Genomic DNA, 15,394 nt, shown 5'->3' on the forward strand with positions numbered 1-15,394 from the left:
TCCTGCCTCTGACACGACAGCGACTTCTGGGCGTTGTTGTTTTCATTTCAGCCCTCCGAGCTCTCGAGCGCACACAGCGCCGTCCCACACCTCCGCGCCTCGCTCCCGAGTCCCGGGACAGGCAGGCGCCGTGTTCCCGGAGAGCGGGCGAGCCACGTCACCCGCGCAGGCGCAGGAGCGGGCTCAAGGCGGCGGGAAGGGGCCTGCGCTCGGCCCGCGGTAAACAAGCACTGCGCATGCGCCGCGGGCCAAGGGTTTTTGTCTTTTGTTTTGCATAGTAGGAAAAAAAAAAGGGGTGGGGGTGGGGCCGCCGGACAAACCCTCGCGTGCTAAGACGCCAGGCTCTCTGGCTTTTGTGCTTTCACTCGGTGTCTGAGGTGCCAGCTCCGCGACCATGGGAGGGCTGTCGGCCCGGAGCCGCCTCGGACAGCGCTGAGGCTGAAAGGAAGAAAACACAGTTGTTTTTTTTTTCAAAAGGAGAGGTGGTAGGCGGGCCCGACAACGCCACATAAAAACCTCCTCGGCGCTGGCCGTTCCGCAAACAACGCGAGATCCTGGTGCCAGGACGTGACTCCACTCACCCCGCCCCCTCTCCGCGTCCTGTGCGCCTGCGTGTGGCGTTTTGGCGCGCAAACGGGGTTCAAAACTTCCTGCTTGGTCGCAGGTGGCCGAATTCGGCCCCTGAGGGATGTCTGTCAGCGTTCAAGCCCACAGCGTCACGTTCTTAGGGATTTTCGTTCGCAATCCCACTTGAGTGCAAACTCGTCCCCTCTTTTCTGGTCGTACGTGGGTCATGCGTTCCGGAGAGGTTTCAGCGAGTCCAACAGCCAGAGTGGGAGTGGGCGAGCCCGTCACGGTTTTAAAATAAAATGCTGAGTTTTAGTTGAGTAGAATGGTAACTCTGCGAGCCGCATAAAAGGGCAAATCCGAGGGACGGAAGGATTTTTTTTTTTCTTTCTTGAAGACCTTGAGAGGCTGTGAATGTGGACCGAGGTAATACAGTGGGGTGAAGATGGGAGATTGTAAAGACGAACGAGGTACATGAAGACAGTACCGCATGCTTGAGAGTTGAGGGCAGAATTAACTATAGGGAGTAGAGGAAGCTTAGCCCAAAAATCCATGCATATTTATAAACAAGAAGGCAGAAATGCCTTTTGGTCTGGACAGCAAAGAGTGGAACGGGAGTGCCTGGCTGAACGGACGGAGACATTTCTACAAGGGTTCTGAGCAAGAGCCGAGGTCGGGGCTGGGTAAAACCTAGTAATCTTGAGTCTGGAATGTTGGAAGTGTGGAGGGGTCTCACTGATCGGGCCTCTTTTCTCTCTCAGGGCACATGGAACACCTGCACAAACACTGGATTTTTGCCCCACAACATCTCAAAGGTACCATCCAACACCTGAAGTATCCTCTTCCCAGTAGAGTCCCCTCACCTTTCAGCCAGAATGAAATTTAGCTTACAGGTTGTTCAAATGTGTCACTGGCTCACCACAAGACTGCGCACTCCTCGTCTGTACCCTCTCGGATCTGTAAATCTTGGTTGGAATCCACCTTACTATCGGGAGCAGTGCTGGAGAACACGTCAGTATTCAGCCCTTGCTCATTATCCCCCGGGATTGTTTCCAGGACCTTGCAGGAATACTGAAATCCATGATGCTCAAGTGTCCTGTGTAATAAGGGGTACTATTTGCATATAACCTGTGTTTTTACATCTTCCTGTAAGCAGTCTCTAGATTACTTGTGATATATAAATCAATGTAAATACTATGTAAATAGCTCCAGTACTATTTTGTGTAGGGAGTAATGGCAAGAAAAGCATTCAGTACAGATGCAAATTTTCTTCTCAATATTTTTTTTTTTTTGCATTTGGCTGAATCTGAGGGTGTGAAACCCATTTATGTTGGGGGCTGACTTTCTCCCTTTCTGTGTGAAAGAGTCACCTCCCTGTATTGATCATGACTGACCTAAATGGGCTCAAACTCTAGGCTCAGGCAGTCCTCTGGCCTCAGCTTCCCCAATAACTGACACTGCGGGAATGTACCGGGAACAGTTCTGAATATATTTTAATCCTTTGTGTGCTCTATACAGTAAACCTAGGAAGACTGTTGGGCCCCCAGTGAGGCCCAACAAAAGAGTAGCTGATCGGTGAGCAATAGAGCTTCCCTCATCCAAGAAAACAAAAATGGAATGCCTTAGGATTAAAGCTGGCAACGATGGAGAAAGATCTAGTTATTAACTTATAGAGGAAAATGCTTGGAAACCAGGTATAGCGTCATACACCTGCTACTCAAGGAGGCTGAGGCAGGAGGATTGCTTGAACCTAATTGGGAAACAGCTGGGAGGTGGATGGAGAGAGGAAGGAATGAGGGAAGAAAGGGCCAGACATGTAGACCCTACCAGGCAGTTCTCCCTAGAGCACTGTATTTTGACAGACTGTATTCTGTCCTGTAGGCTGTATGTGCTGAATTCACAGGAAAAAGTTATGGATACAGTAGAATAGGATTTATGGGTCAAAGCCTAGATATTTGGCTAGGGATGGGGGTCATCCACCATCTAAGTGTAATATCATAGAAGCTGTTTAGAATTGGGGATCCAAAACCTGAGGCTAGACTCTTAGATCTGCCAGTCGTGCCACACGACAGCTCAGAGGCTCGCCTGCCCTGTTTATAAAGTAAGGATTACAGTAGAAGACGAATAAGGGTAAGAGTATCTTTTAAAAAAGTTATTTGATTCTACCTGTGTGAGTGTTTTGCCTGCACTGTATGTTTGTGTATCATTTGTGTTCCTCATGCCCTCAGAGGCCAGAAGAGGACATCTGATCCCTGAGACTGGGGTTGCAGATGGTTGTGAGCCTGCATGTGGATGCTAGGAATTGAAACTGAGTCCTTTGGAAGAGCAGCCAGTGCTCTTAACTACTGAGACATTTTTCCATCTCTCCAAACTTTTCTTAAAGAATTAGTATAATGGCAAAATGTGTTAATAGCACAGAACTTAGCATATCATATAGGATCAGTAAGGGAGAGTTTCTTTCTTATGCAGCATTTATGCTTGCCTCCTACCCACTGAACTGTGGGTGCTGCATGGAGCATAAGTCTGTCTGTATTGGAAAGCCTTAAGACAGGTCCTTTACCTTGCTTGCACATTAGGATTACTGAGGAGCTTTGAAAGATTCTAATGCCTGGCACTACCCCAGATCAATTAAATCACAATGTCTGGGAGTGGTGCTCCCAGACACCAGTAGTTTTTCTATTTTAAGACTTTTAGATTTATTTAGTGTGTATGTGCGCACATGTGTGTGAGAGAGTATGTGCATGCCTCAGCTTGTGTGTAGAGGCCAGAGAACAACTTGCAGAAGTTGGCTTTCCCAACATCGTATGGGTCCCAGGTTTCAAACTCGCGTCCCCAGGTTTGACAGCAAACTTGTACCAGCTGAGCCATTTCAGTGGCTCAACATCAGTACCTTTTAGTTTATCTTTGTAGTTGTTGGTAAGTGTCAGTATATGATGTATGCGGGCGCTTTTGCCACAGTGTGCATGTGTAGGTGAGAGGGGCAACTCTGGAGTCCCTTCTCTCCCTCTGTTCTCTAGTGTCCAGGGATGGGGTTCAGCTTTGTGGGGCAGCAAGCACCCTTACCTGCTGGCTCATCTCTTTGGCCCATCAGTTGGTTTTTTTATTTTATTTTTTTTTTAACCAGGCTGGCCTCAAATTCACAGAGATTCTCTTGCCAAGTGCTGGGATCTGGTGTGCATGTGCACTATGCCATGCCCAGCCTCCATTAGTATTCTCCCTTTTTAAAGCTCTGTTTTTTTATTTTTATTGTTAAAGGTTGAGAACCACTGCTTAAAGAGATCCCTCTAGAAAATGAAAAGAAACAAGACTGGTGTCTTAAGACCTGCTGATCTGCATAGTTAGACATTTGGAGTTGAGTTGGGCCCAGGGAGGTAGATTGTGGAGAAAAGGCACTTACATACGCATGCTAACGTGGGAGCAGTTGTGTTGTCTTGACTGGATGCCAGGAACACACTGAATTTGCTGTATGGGAGACTTTGAACCTCCCAAGCTGGCCCTTTGATCCAGCACAGGCAACACCAAAGATGGCTTGCTTGGCTTCCCTGCCGCCCGGGTCTGCTCTGCTCCATTGATGGGGGAAGGCACGATTAAAGTGTTTGTGCCTGCCCGCCCGCCCGCCCGGGTGGTCTCTCCTGCGAGGACAGGTGCCTTCTTAGCAGCATCGATAATGAGGCCTTTCCATAAGCCTATCAGAGGGATGAGGTGGATCTGACCACACCAATGGTTTTGTTGTTACTGACAGATGAGAAAAGTAAGCTTTAAGCCTATCTTTATAGCCTTCCTCAGTGAAACCAAAGTCACTGGGGATGGGGAGTGTCTGGGAGAGAAATTTCTCTCTCTTTTTTGGGGGGGAGGGGTGTTGGTGGTGTTCTTAACCCCTGAATCATCTCTGCAACCAGGACACTGTCATGGAGTAGGCCCCGTTTTTTTTTACGGAATCAGGCATACATGTGAAAGATAGTATTGTACCACAGACAGGCGTGCGGGAGAGATTGATGTCTGGCTCGGGTAGTTCTTTTGTAAACTTGAATTAATTTATTATTGGTGTGTGTGAATGTGATGGGGGGGGGGGCCTGTGCCTGCCAAAGCTTGAGTGTGGGGGTCAGGGGACAACTTTCTGGAGTCAGTTTTCTCTGTCACCTGTATGTAGGTTCCAGAGACCAAACTCAGGTTGCCCGGCTTCCCCGGCACCTTGCTCACTGAGCCATCTCGCCACCCTCAGATGATTTTTATGAGTTCGAGTTAGCCGGTTCACGACTGATTTTTTCATCTGCTGGAGGTCACCAGTGCTTTCCCATAGAGGGAAAACAAGAACAAGATAGGCCCAGCTGGGAAAAAAAAATGCGGTGGGAGGATTGGGTTTATAGCCTAGAGGTGGGACACATGCTTAGTGTTGGGTTAGGAGGCAAGAGTCCAGGCCTGCAGAGGTAGTCACTAGACGCCTGAAGTGGCTGAAGAACAGGTTCTGCAGAAGTGCGGGGTGGATGGGGTGAAGGGAAGCAGATCAAAAGTCACAAAAACCTCGGGGGGGGGGGGCTGGGATGATGGAGCCCAGTTGGCAGAGTGCATGACTAGCATGCATGAAGCTCTAGGTTTAGTCCCCATGATTGGTGACGCATACTGTCATTCTAGGATGCATAAGGAACCCTTAAGACTAGCCCGGGCTACATGAGACCCTGTCTCAAAAACCAAATCCAAACAAAGACAGAATATTTTAATTAGTAGTGTCTTTTAAGTAAAAATACCCAGGAAAAATAATGGGGCTACCCAAGTTTTAATTCAGGGATAAAAGGATCAACGTATACAAGACGTTTTTAAAGGAACAGAGAAAAATAAAAATTAATTTGCCTGAGGGTAATACCCAAATTCACATTGATTTAATATGCCAGAAGCACCTAGCTGGCTTTTAAAATTTTTTAATTTTGTGGGGGCTGGAGAGATGACTTAGAAGTTAAGAGCCCTGGAGGACCTGGATTGGATTCCAGCACCCACATGGTGGTTCACAACTGTTTGTAACTCAAGTTCCAGAGGATCTGAAACCTTCTTCTGGCCTCTTTGGGTACTAGGTGAGTACATGGTGCCCAGACACACATGCAGATATAATACTTATAAAATAAAACAAATTTAAGAAAATCTTAATTTTCTTTTTAATCTTGAAGGTATAAAGATTGATTGGATGAGGGTCCTCCCTGCTATAGTCTTGGAACAAGATGCAATATATTATAAACATGGTGGCTCTGATTCTAGCACTTGGGAGGTAGAACAGGAAGATCAGTTGTTCAAGGTCACCTGAAGTGACATGGGCAAGCTCCAAGCCAGCCTGGACCATATGAGACCCCTGTCTCAAAAAATAACAACGACAATAACCCCTATAACCAAAAAACTGAAATGCAATGAATTCATCCACAGAAGTAATATGTGTGAAAATTAATGTAGTATATGCGGTTTAGCTTGCTATGAAGTAAATGCTTGCCATGCCCGTGGCCCTGGTGTGGTCCTCAGCACCAGATTAAAGAAGACAGACATGAGTAACTGAACTTGGAGGGTCCTGTCTGGGGTCTTCACCTGCTCTGTGATGGGACACCTCACCAAAGCACTCTAAGAAAGGAGGTTGGAAAAAAAAAAAAAGAAAGGAGGTTGGTGTTATTTCGGCTCTGAGGGGATAGAGCTTAGCATGGAAAGGAAGGCATGTGGTGTGAGCTGCACGGCATCTCCATTCAGGAAGCAGAGAGATGAGTATTGGTGCTCAGCTTTCTCCAGCTCTTTCTTTCTTTATTTCAAGACCCCAGCCATGGGCTGAAGAACCCAGGGTAGGTCTTCCCTCCTCAGTTAAACCACTGGGAACACCTTCACAGATAAGCTCAAAAGATGGGCCTCACTAATGCTGCGCGTGCGTGCGTGCGTGCGTGCGTGCGTGCGTGCGTGCGTGCGTGCGTGTGTGTGTGTGTGTGTGTGTGTATATATATATGTGTGTGTTGGGGGAGGGGTGATGCACGTATTGGACGTCCACCTTGTTCTTTGAGATAGAGTCTCTCACTGAACCTTGAGCACACTAGTTTAGCTGGGTGGGCTGGCCAGTGAGGTCCAAGGACCCTGCCTCCCCAGCACCAGGATTACAGGTTCTTGCTTCTGTGTCCCGTTTTCACATGAGTGCTAGGGATCTGAACTTTGGCCCTCGTGTTGTAGGGCTCTATCATTTTACCCACTGAGCCATCTCCGCAGTCCCTGAGGGGTTTCTTAGACCAGTCACGCTGCCAGTTAACCGTGATAGGTGGGAAGTGGGTGAGGTATGGAACCAAGGGGAAGATATTTTCTTTGCTAACCTGGCAGCGTTCCCAGGAGTGGGGATAGGATACCAACCCAGCCATAAAACTTTCAACCCACACCTGTCCTGCCTGCAGGATGTGCTGGGACAATGGTGGCTTGGAGCTAGTCAGAGTGACCAACTAATGATGGTCTAACTTGAGGCCCAAGCCACCCGACTGAGCCCATGCCTGACACTGCCTGAAAAAAAAAAGTCAGTGATAGCTAATGATATTCTGCTGAACTCTTAGATCAGTGCCTGGCCCAGTCATCATTGGAGAGGCTTCCTCCAGCAGCTGATAGGAGCAGATGCAGATCCCACACCCAGATATGCCCGGGGGACTCTGCAGAAGAGGGGGAGGAAGGACTGTAGGAGCCAGAGGGTTCGAGGACATCAGAACATGTCCCACAGACCGGGGCTCCCAGAGACTAAAGTGACGACCACAGAGCCTGCATGGGGCTGCATATGTCCTTTGCATGTGTGGCTGTTTAGCTTGGGGTGTTTGTGGGACTTTAACAGTGGGAGGGGAAGTGTTTCTGACTCGTCCCTGCTCCTGGGACCCTTTGTCTTACTGGGTTGCCTAGTCCAGCCTTGATATGAGGGTTTGTGCCTAGTTTTACTGCATTTCGTTATGCCGTTCAGTTGATATTGCTGGGAAGCCTGGTCTTTTCTGAAGGGAAACAGAGGAGCAGTGGATCTGAGGTGGGGAGAATCGTAGGAGTAGAGGGAGGGGAGGCTGTGGTTGGTCCAGATGTATTGTATGAGAAGAGAATTAAAGAAAACAAAGCAATAGTTTGAGAGACTAGTCTATTTCTACAGCAGACAAGACAGAAACTGTCGAGCCTGTACCATGGAGGCAAAAGGAAGAGAACTTAAAAAAGGAAAACATTTTAATGACTGTCCCAGGGACAATTGGGTAGTGGTTTTCTTTCAGTTAATGTCTAAAGCAATTGGAAAGATGCTTTTTATTTTAAAATTGATTGCACTTACTGTGACTGTGTGTATCTTTGTATATACATACACACCAGGGTGTGTGTGTGTGTGTGTAGGCCAGAGGACAACTTACAGAAGTCATTTCTACCACATGGGCCCTGGGGCTCAAACTCAGACAGTCAAGCTTGGTGGCAAGTACCTTAACCAGTCATTCTGCTCCCTTCTCCTAAAACGATTAGTTACCCAGTTATCCAAGCCATTCACTTACCTTGTTTGGTTCTCAAGAGGTTTTTATAAGTTCAAAGAATATAACCCTTGGAGGTTTTGAGGTTACAGTGGGTGAGTTTAGTGTTTTGTTTTTAATGATAAAGCCTTGTTATGGTAGCCAAGGCTGGCCTTGACCATAAGATCTTTCTGCTTCCCAAGTGCTGAGATAACAGACCCCAGCCACCATTGACGACGGTGGGTTTTGTTCGTTTGGTTTGAGACAGAATCTTGTTGTAGCCGGGCTGCCTTGGACTGGTTATCTTCCTGCTGTCTAAATGCTGGTATAGGTTGGTTGTTCTTGGTGCTGTTATAAGTACTGACTAGCCTCCTGACCAGCCAAACACATCTGGAGCCTAGCTCAGTGGCACTTGACTGTAATCCCAACAATTTAGAAGACTGAGACAGGAGGATGATAAGTTTGAGGGCAACCTAACCCAAACAAAACTAAACAAGTAGATAATACATATCCAGCTTATTTAGGCAATTTTAAATGTGGCAAATGTTAAAATTAAGAGCTGAATTTCTAACTGCGGAGAGGGGCAGTGGGAGACAAGGGCAGAAGGACCATGAATGGAGCTTGAACTATATAGCAAGAGTATTCTGAGTCTTATGTGGAAAAGAATGAACGTGGTCCCTTTCATAAAATAAAAGTAGAAAATACAGGACTGGGGGATGACTTGGTCAGTTAAAGTGCCTGAGGACCTGAGTTTGGATCTCTAGCACCCAGGTCAAAAGCTGGCTGGCTGACTGGCCAGCCTAGCCTAATCAGTGAGTTCCAGGTTTAGTGAGAAAGAGACCCTGTCTCAGAAAATAATGAGGAGAGTAATTGAGGAGAGATTCAGCGTTAACCACTGGTCCCCACACAGATGTGCATGTGTACATGCATGCTTACACATGCATGGGGGGGGGGGAGACAGAGACAGAGAGAAATACATCTTTAGCTGTGGGTATTAAGCCAGGAAGGAGCTAATATCTCTGTCTCTCTGTCTCTGTCTCTGTCTCTGTCTCTGTCTGTCTGTCTCTCTCATTTTATATTGTTTTTCGAGACAGGGTTTCTCTGTAAAGCAGTCCTGGTTGTCCTGGAACTCACTCTGTAGACCAGACTGGCCTTGAACTCATAGAGATCCATCTGCCTCTGCCTCCTGAGTGCTGGGATTAAAGTCATGCATCAGCATGGCCCAGCTGTCTCTTATTTCAAAGTTTGCATTTTCACATCTTGCAAATCAGCATTTCTTCTCCCAAACAATAATATTTGGAGTGCCTTTGTTTGTATTCTCAGTGAGAAATACTAAGTTATATGTCAGCCTATGAAACAAGAATATAACTACACATTTACATTTATTTCCTTTTAAAAAAAATTTTTAAATTTTACATGTATGACTGCCCAAATGTGTGTATGTGCACCATGTCTGTCTGGTGCCTGTGGAAGCCAGAAGAGGGCGTCAGAATCCACTGGAATTGGAGTTACAGGCCTTTGTGAGCCACCTTGTAGGTGCTAGAAACTGAACCTGGGTCCCCTGGAAAAGCAGTGAGTATCTCCCCAGATATTTATTCTTAGAGAGAGGGAGGGAGGGAGGGAGGGAGGGAGGGAGAGAGAGAGAGAGAGAAAGAGAGAGAGAGAGAGAGAGAGAGAACACTATGGCTATGGCCTGTTTGGAGGTCATGGGACAACTATCTGATATTTTTTTCTGTGTGTTGGTCCTGGGAATGAACTTGAGTTGTCAGGAAGGGCCTGTATACCTTGAGCTATCTTGCCAGCCAGAGTATAGCTACTTTAAATTCCTAATTTGGGGTCATCCAAATGCCCTCCAATTATTACCTGAATTTATGTTTAAAAATTAATTTAGCGGGGCTGGAGAGATGGCTCAGAGGTTTAGAGCACTGGCTGCTCTTCCAGAGGTCCTGAGTTCAATTCCCAGCAACCACATGGTGGCTCACAACCATCTATAATGAGATCTGGCACCCTCCTCTGTATACATAATAAATAAATAAATCAATCTTTTAAAAAATTAATTTAGCAATCTGTATTCAAATTATCTTTTTATTTTTCCTGTAAAATGGCAAAGCATTTGCAAGCTGGTTCTTGTGGTCAACATACAGGTGTGTTCCTTACCTGTCTCTGCAGTGGACTCTTAGGAATCACTGGAGTGGCTTCCCAAAGACAGACATGTGATCTCAAAGAGAAATGCCCTTTGTGTGCTTCCACCGCCCTGTGGAAACAGTCCTCAAATACTCTACACAGCTGGCATCTCAGTTCAGTCCAAATAGAGTTCTAAGGAAAAAAGCAAGGGAGGATGGGAGAGCTTACGGTCTCAGTGTAAATGTGGGTTCCTAGAATTCTGGCAGTATGTGGGGCCACAGCAATCCAGTCAGGAAGAAGTCCACAAGGTAGATTTGGCTCTGCGAATGCTAACCGAAAGCTCTCTTCAACAATTCAGTTCTTTTTCCCCTTTTTTTAGTTGGCAGGGTCCCATGGTGACGGGTTTTGAAAGCAATAGTCCCCTTCAGCAGTTACCTAGCACCATGGCAACCAGGACGTCAGCAAAGCAGGATAGACCCACACAGAATAGCTGCAGCTGGGCTCCTCTCCCGCCTCTCCAGTTCAACTCTGCCTGAGGCCCACTGGAGGAGCTAAAACCATCTAGGCCTGTACACCCCAACATTCCTGTGTGCTGATGTGGATTTTCCCATAAGTAGAGATGTAGGAACATATATATAGTAAACTATATCTTGAAATTCCCCCCACCAAAACAAAACAAAACAAAACCCCCAAAGAATATGTTTAAGGAATAAGAGGCAGGGGTGAGTTGCAGGCTAGGGGCTAGAAAGCTGATGTAGATTTAGTGAAATTAAATTATTTGTTCTCCTAAGTAAAGTAAGCTGACAGTAGAGGAAGTCAGAGCCCCAAATACATGGTGTGACTTATATTTAAATATAAGACTTCGGGGGAAAGCTTTAGAAATGTTTTTGTTTACCTGCAATAGACCAGTGGCTTTAAGGAGTGCGGAAGGGAGGGTAATGCTGTCCGTGGTGCTGAACACGCCATCGCCCAGATGTGCTTCCAGGGTGCCCCCAAGATAGATTAAGGAACACATAGCCCCATCGGATGCTGGTAATAGAAAGAGAGAGGAATTGGAGAGAAAGCATAATTTTCTTCCTTCGTGAAAGCGACTCTGAAAGCTCAGGATAAAATTACCTGATGGGGAAAAAAGCAGCGAGGAAGGCTGGAGGTCTGCGGCTGATCTGCCCCTTTCACATGGAGATTTTCTGATCCGAGCCAATCAGGTCAGAGATTTCTGCTGCTTTGCTCCTGAAAAGAGAAGTGGGGGAAGGGAGGGAGACGATGGCCACATTTCCCCCCAAGCCACATGATCCATTTCCCATGTGACACATTCCAGAGCCTTGGAAAGGAGAAGGAGGGGCCCGTGAGTGGGGCCGGGGGTGGGAAGATGGTTTAGCAGGCAGCCCAGCACAGCGTCATCTGGTCTCCTACCAGGAAGCAGGCTGTGAGCTGGGGGAAGGACAGATATGAATGTGTTCCCAAGGCTTCCTGGTGGTTTATGGCATCCTCCGAAGTCCTGTCCGAGAGCTGTTCCTGACCAAGAAGATCCACGGAGACTGACCCTGAGATCTAGTCCAGATGAAGGTATGTGCTCGAGATTGCTCCATCACAGCCGAGATTTGCCTCAGAGGACACAATACCTTCTCATTCTCTTATTTTTTCCAGGCAATTTGGAGATTTTGTCTGGGCTTAAATGCTCGTTAGGAGCATTAGATTTGTTACAGGTCCAGAAAAGATGCCTAGGTAGTTCTGTAAAATAAATACTTCTCCAGAGTAAGCTCCTATTGATGAAAAAAAAAATTGGTTGGAAATTGTATGTATGTGTATATATATATATATATATATATATATATATATATATATATATAGTAATTGATAATAAAACCATAAACTCATTGATGAAAGGATTTCTTCCTGCTTAATCTCGGAAGGGGTGGGAGAATCATTACTCAGAAGAGCTAGATCTCATTGTCACTGTTAGAAAATCCTGTCTCATCCCTCTGATCCGCTGTTCTGTGCCGGTGTTCTGAGAGGTTACTGGCAGTAGCTTAGGGAGCCTGAGCGGGCAGTCCTGCTATTCCTTTGTGCTGTTAGCTCATCCTCCTGATATCCCTGATATCAGGAGCACCAGTGATTGTCCCCAAGCTCTGCTTTAGGACACTGGACTGCCACAGAATGCCACATCTTATGGAAAGCCCTAGGGAAGCTCTTAGAGGAATCTGCCAGATTTAAAGGTGACAACCTGCCATACACTCATCTTGGTTTCTTTCAGTATTTCTCTCCAGCACAAAGAGCTGGCAAACCCACACCGAATTTCATTTAACAGATACTTGAAAAAGTTCTTGCAAGCCATGATTCCAAGCATAAGTAATCATTAATCTTTACAGAATACAGTTTAGAGATAAACTCAGGCATAGAGGAGTTAGTTCTGGAGCTATTCTAGGGTCACTTAGGGAGCACCTAATAGAACAAGAACTGAATCTCAAGATCTTGAAGTCCTCATTCTTAACCACTGAGCTGTGCTGCTTGCATTCTTGTGTTATCCCAAATGATGTCAACAGTCTATTGGGCTACAAATTTTGTTCAGCTGACGCTACTAGAAGATTGAGTCAGCTTGCCTAGCTAAAGCAGATCTCCAGTGAGATCTATATTTAATTTTGAATTATCCCGATAGTCATGTTCTGTACCCCCAAATAACCCAGTAAGTAATTGCCTATCCTCTCCCTCTTGTGCTGCGTAGACACCTAGTAGTAAAACACGATGTTACTATGGTAATCACTTGAGTCTAAAGGAAAAAAGATAAATCTGGAATTATGTTATGGTTGACTTTTTAAATCAAACCAAGAAATATTCTTCCATCCTTGGAACCTAATAGCAAGCCCAGCCTAAGCATATTGCCTTCATCTGATTCTCAAAGGAAAATTAGTATATCAAGACATGTGATGGCTCATACCTGCAATCCCAGCACTTGGGAAGGAAGAGTTCCACAACTCTGAAGCCTGCCTGGGCTACAGAATCAGACTCTGACTCAAAAAAAAGAAAACCTTAAAAATATGCATATTAACTATGATGCCTGACTGGGTTTGTTGTTTTAAAATAATATGCTTTTAAAACAAGGAGATCTCTCTTTGCAAACTATTTTAGACTTCTAAGGGTAAAAGAAATTTTCTAAGACTTTTATGTTAGGTATTTCTGGGTTTGAGGAGATGGTGCAATGTATGAAGTGGTAGCAGGTGTGAGGATCTGACTTCAGATAGTTAGCACTGAAGTTGAAAAAAAAAGTTGAATGTGGCTATGTGTAGTTGTAATCTCAGCATTGGGAGGCAGAGGCAGGAGGGTCTCTTGGGCTCATCAACCTTGACCTGTGGTCTGCATGGACACACACACACACACACACACACACACACACACACACACACACACACACACAAGGATTTTCTCACCATGAGTGGTAGACAATGCCTGTAATTGCAGATGAGGAGTGAGAGGTTAACTAAGAGGGTTTAACCAAGAGTTAAAGGGTAGCCTGGGCTACAGAGCGAGCCTCTGTCTTATAAAAGAGACATAACAAGTGAAAGATTTCCCCCCTTGATCTGTGTGGGTTTCTTTCTGACCTGTGATAATAGAAGATGCCTGATCTAAATCCTCCACACTGTGGAAAATTGAAAGAGGTGCTGGACCTAAAATATAAAGTGGTAAGATAGGCAGCAAGCTCGGATTCTCAAACTTTTTTCAAAACATTGTGTTCCCCTCTAGTTCATTGCAAAGCACTTTGAAGAATAGTTGTTTCCTCGGTGACATTTCTCTGGGACAGGTAACCTGAAAAGTGGCCTTCTGAATGGTAATCTCTCAGTACACATATGTGAACGTACAATGGGAAGACTCAAGACTCTGAGCAGCATTTGACTGCAGCTAATTTTGGGGCCTGTGTCTATTTTATTTGTTTATTTAGTTAGTTTGTTTCTGAGACAGAATTTCATGTAGCCTAGGCTGGTTTCACACTTGCCATGTAGCTGGCATTGGCCTTGAACTGATCCTTTTGCCTCCCCTTCCCAGTCCTGGGATTACAGGCATGGACCACCATGCCCAACTCTGAGTCCATTTTATTAGCATATGTTTATATGAAGCAGCAAATATGCAGTAGGAATTTGGCAACAGTCAAAACTGTGTGTGCATGTTAGCTCGGCTCATCATGAACCAGAGCTCAGCAGTGTCCATAAATTCCTCCCTGGGCATCCCTGGTCCTCCTCACACGTCCTCTGTACTTGAGGTGAAATCCCAGAGTATGTTGGAGAGTGGGATAGGGACAACCCCGGCAGTCTCACACTTTCTAGTGTTTTGTCTGACACTTCGTCCTGTCACTAAACAGCTCACCTCAGGTTGAGAGGGAGCATCTCCAGTGGGTCTGCCCCAGGCATTCTGTTATTTAGTCGGGGATCCAGGCCCCAGAACACTGTCCAAAGAAATCTCAGCACTGAATAGACACTTTCCTAGGGACTCTCGAGATCCTGAGTGTCAGCTCGAGTTTGAGCCAGAATGTGGCAGTCAGGACTTGTATGACAGTTACTGTCTCAAGGTGTTTTCCCTCCATGGCATTGAGGTCAAACCCAGGGCCTGTGTGTACTGGCAGGCGACAGTCCCAGCCCTGCTAGGACATTTTTGAAAGCTTGCTTAGAATGTGAATTCAAGTTTGCAAGCTAACTGTGATTAAACTAGTCACCCTCATGATCAGACACATAATACAGCCTTTATTATTTGGCTATCTAATTAAACCAGTGTCACCAGCTAAGTTTGCTACACAGCAGCCTGTTGGAAGAGCAGTTGCCCTGCTTGCCGACTGCATGGATGCAGGGCAGCACAGTTGAGGCCCAGCTGGGCTTTGTACCCGCCCCCTTGAATCTGAAAGGAGCAGCCCACTGAACTTGCTGAACAGAAGACAGAACAGAGAAAGTAGAGTCATTGCCTTGAGGAGAGACAACACAGCATGGTTTTGATTTGGAGGGTAGGTGTGAAAGTTCTGTGAGGAAGTGGACAGCAAACCTGAGTGTAGACTCTGAGAGAGCCATGGCTTGGTCCCATCTTGTAGTGTAGTTGTGTCTCTCCCTAGGGCGTATGTATCAGAAGGGCAGGGAATAGAGCCAAGGCCAAGTGTGGGTGCTGTATCCTCTGTGAGCCATGGCGAAAGGTGGAATGAAGCGGAGTTAACTTCTCTGAGGGGATAGGTTAAGAGCAGGAGAGTCACTGTCATGATTTTATTAGCC

General features: G+C 46.2%; 1 protein-coding gene and 1 long non-coding RNA gene across 4 annotated transcripts in view; one reads left to right on the forward strand and one right to left on the reverse strand.

Annotated features, from left to right (window-relative positions):
• The first annotated feature begins 290 nt into the window (after positions 1-290).
• Positions 291-15,394, forward strand: part of Gpr19 (G protein-coupled receptor 19) — a 32,343-nt gene continuing 17,239 nt past the window's right edge. For 2 of the 3 annotated variants that reach the window (XM_028894458.2, XM_028894459.2), the window contains exon 1: positions 11,463-11,717. The gene's annotated coding sequence lies outside the window, so the exon portion shown is untranslated. Of the gene's footprint in view, positions 994-1,328; positions 1,383-11,462; positions 11,718-15,394 lie in introns of those variants that run through there. The other variant, XM_037204050.1, reaches the window with a different exon arrangement.
• On the reverse strand, positions 10,099-11,399 carry LOC119087653. Its single transcript, XR_005091162.1, has 3 exons — positions 11,268-11,399; positions 11,047-11,180; positions 10,099-10,343 (listed from the first exon to the last, which is right to left on the reverse strand). It is a non-coding gene; the product is annotated as an uncharacterized LOC119087653 (long non-coding RNA).

The sequence above is a fragment of the Peromyscus leucopus genome, chromosome 3 (assembly GCF_004664715.2).
Source record: "Peromyscus leucopus breed LL Stock chromosome 3, UCI_PerLeu_2.1, whole genome shotgun sequence".
Classification (NCBI taxonomy): domain Eukaryota; kingdom Metazoa; phylum Chordata; class Mammalia; order Rodentia; family Cricetidae; genus Peromyscus; species Peromyscus leucopus.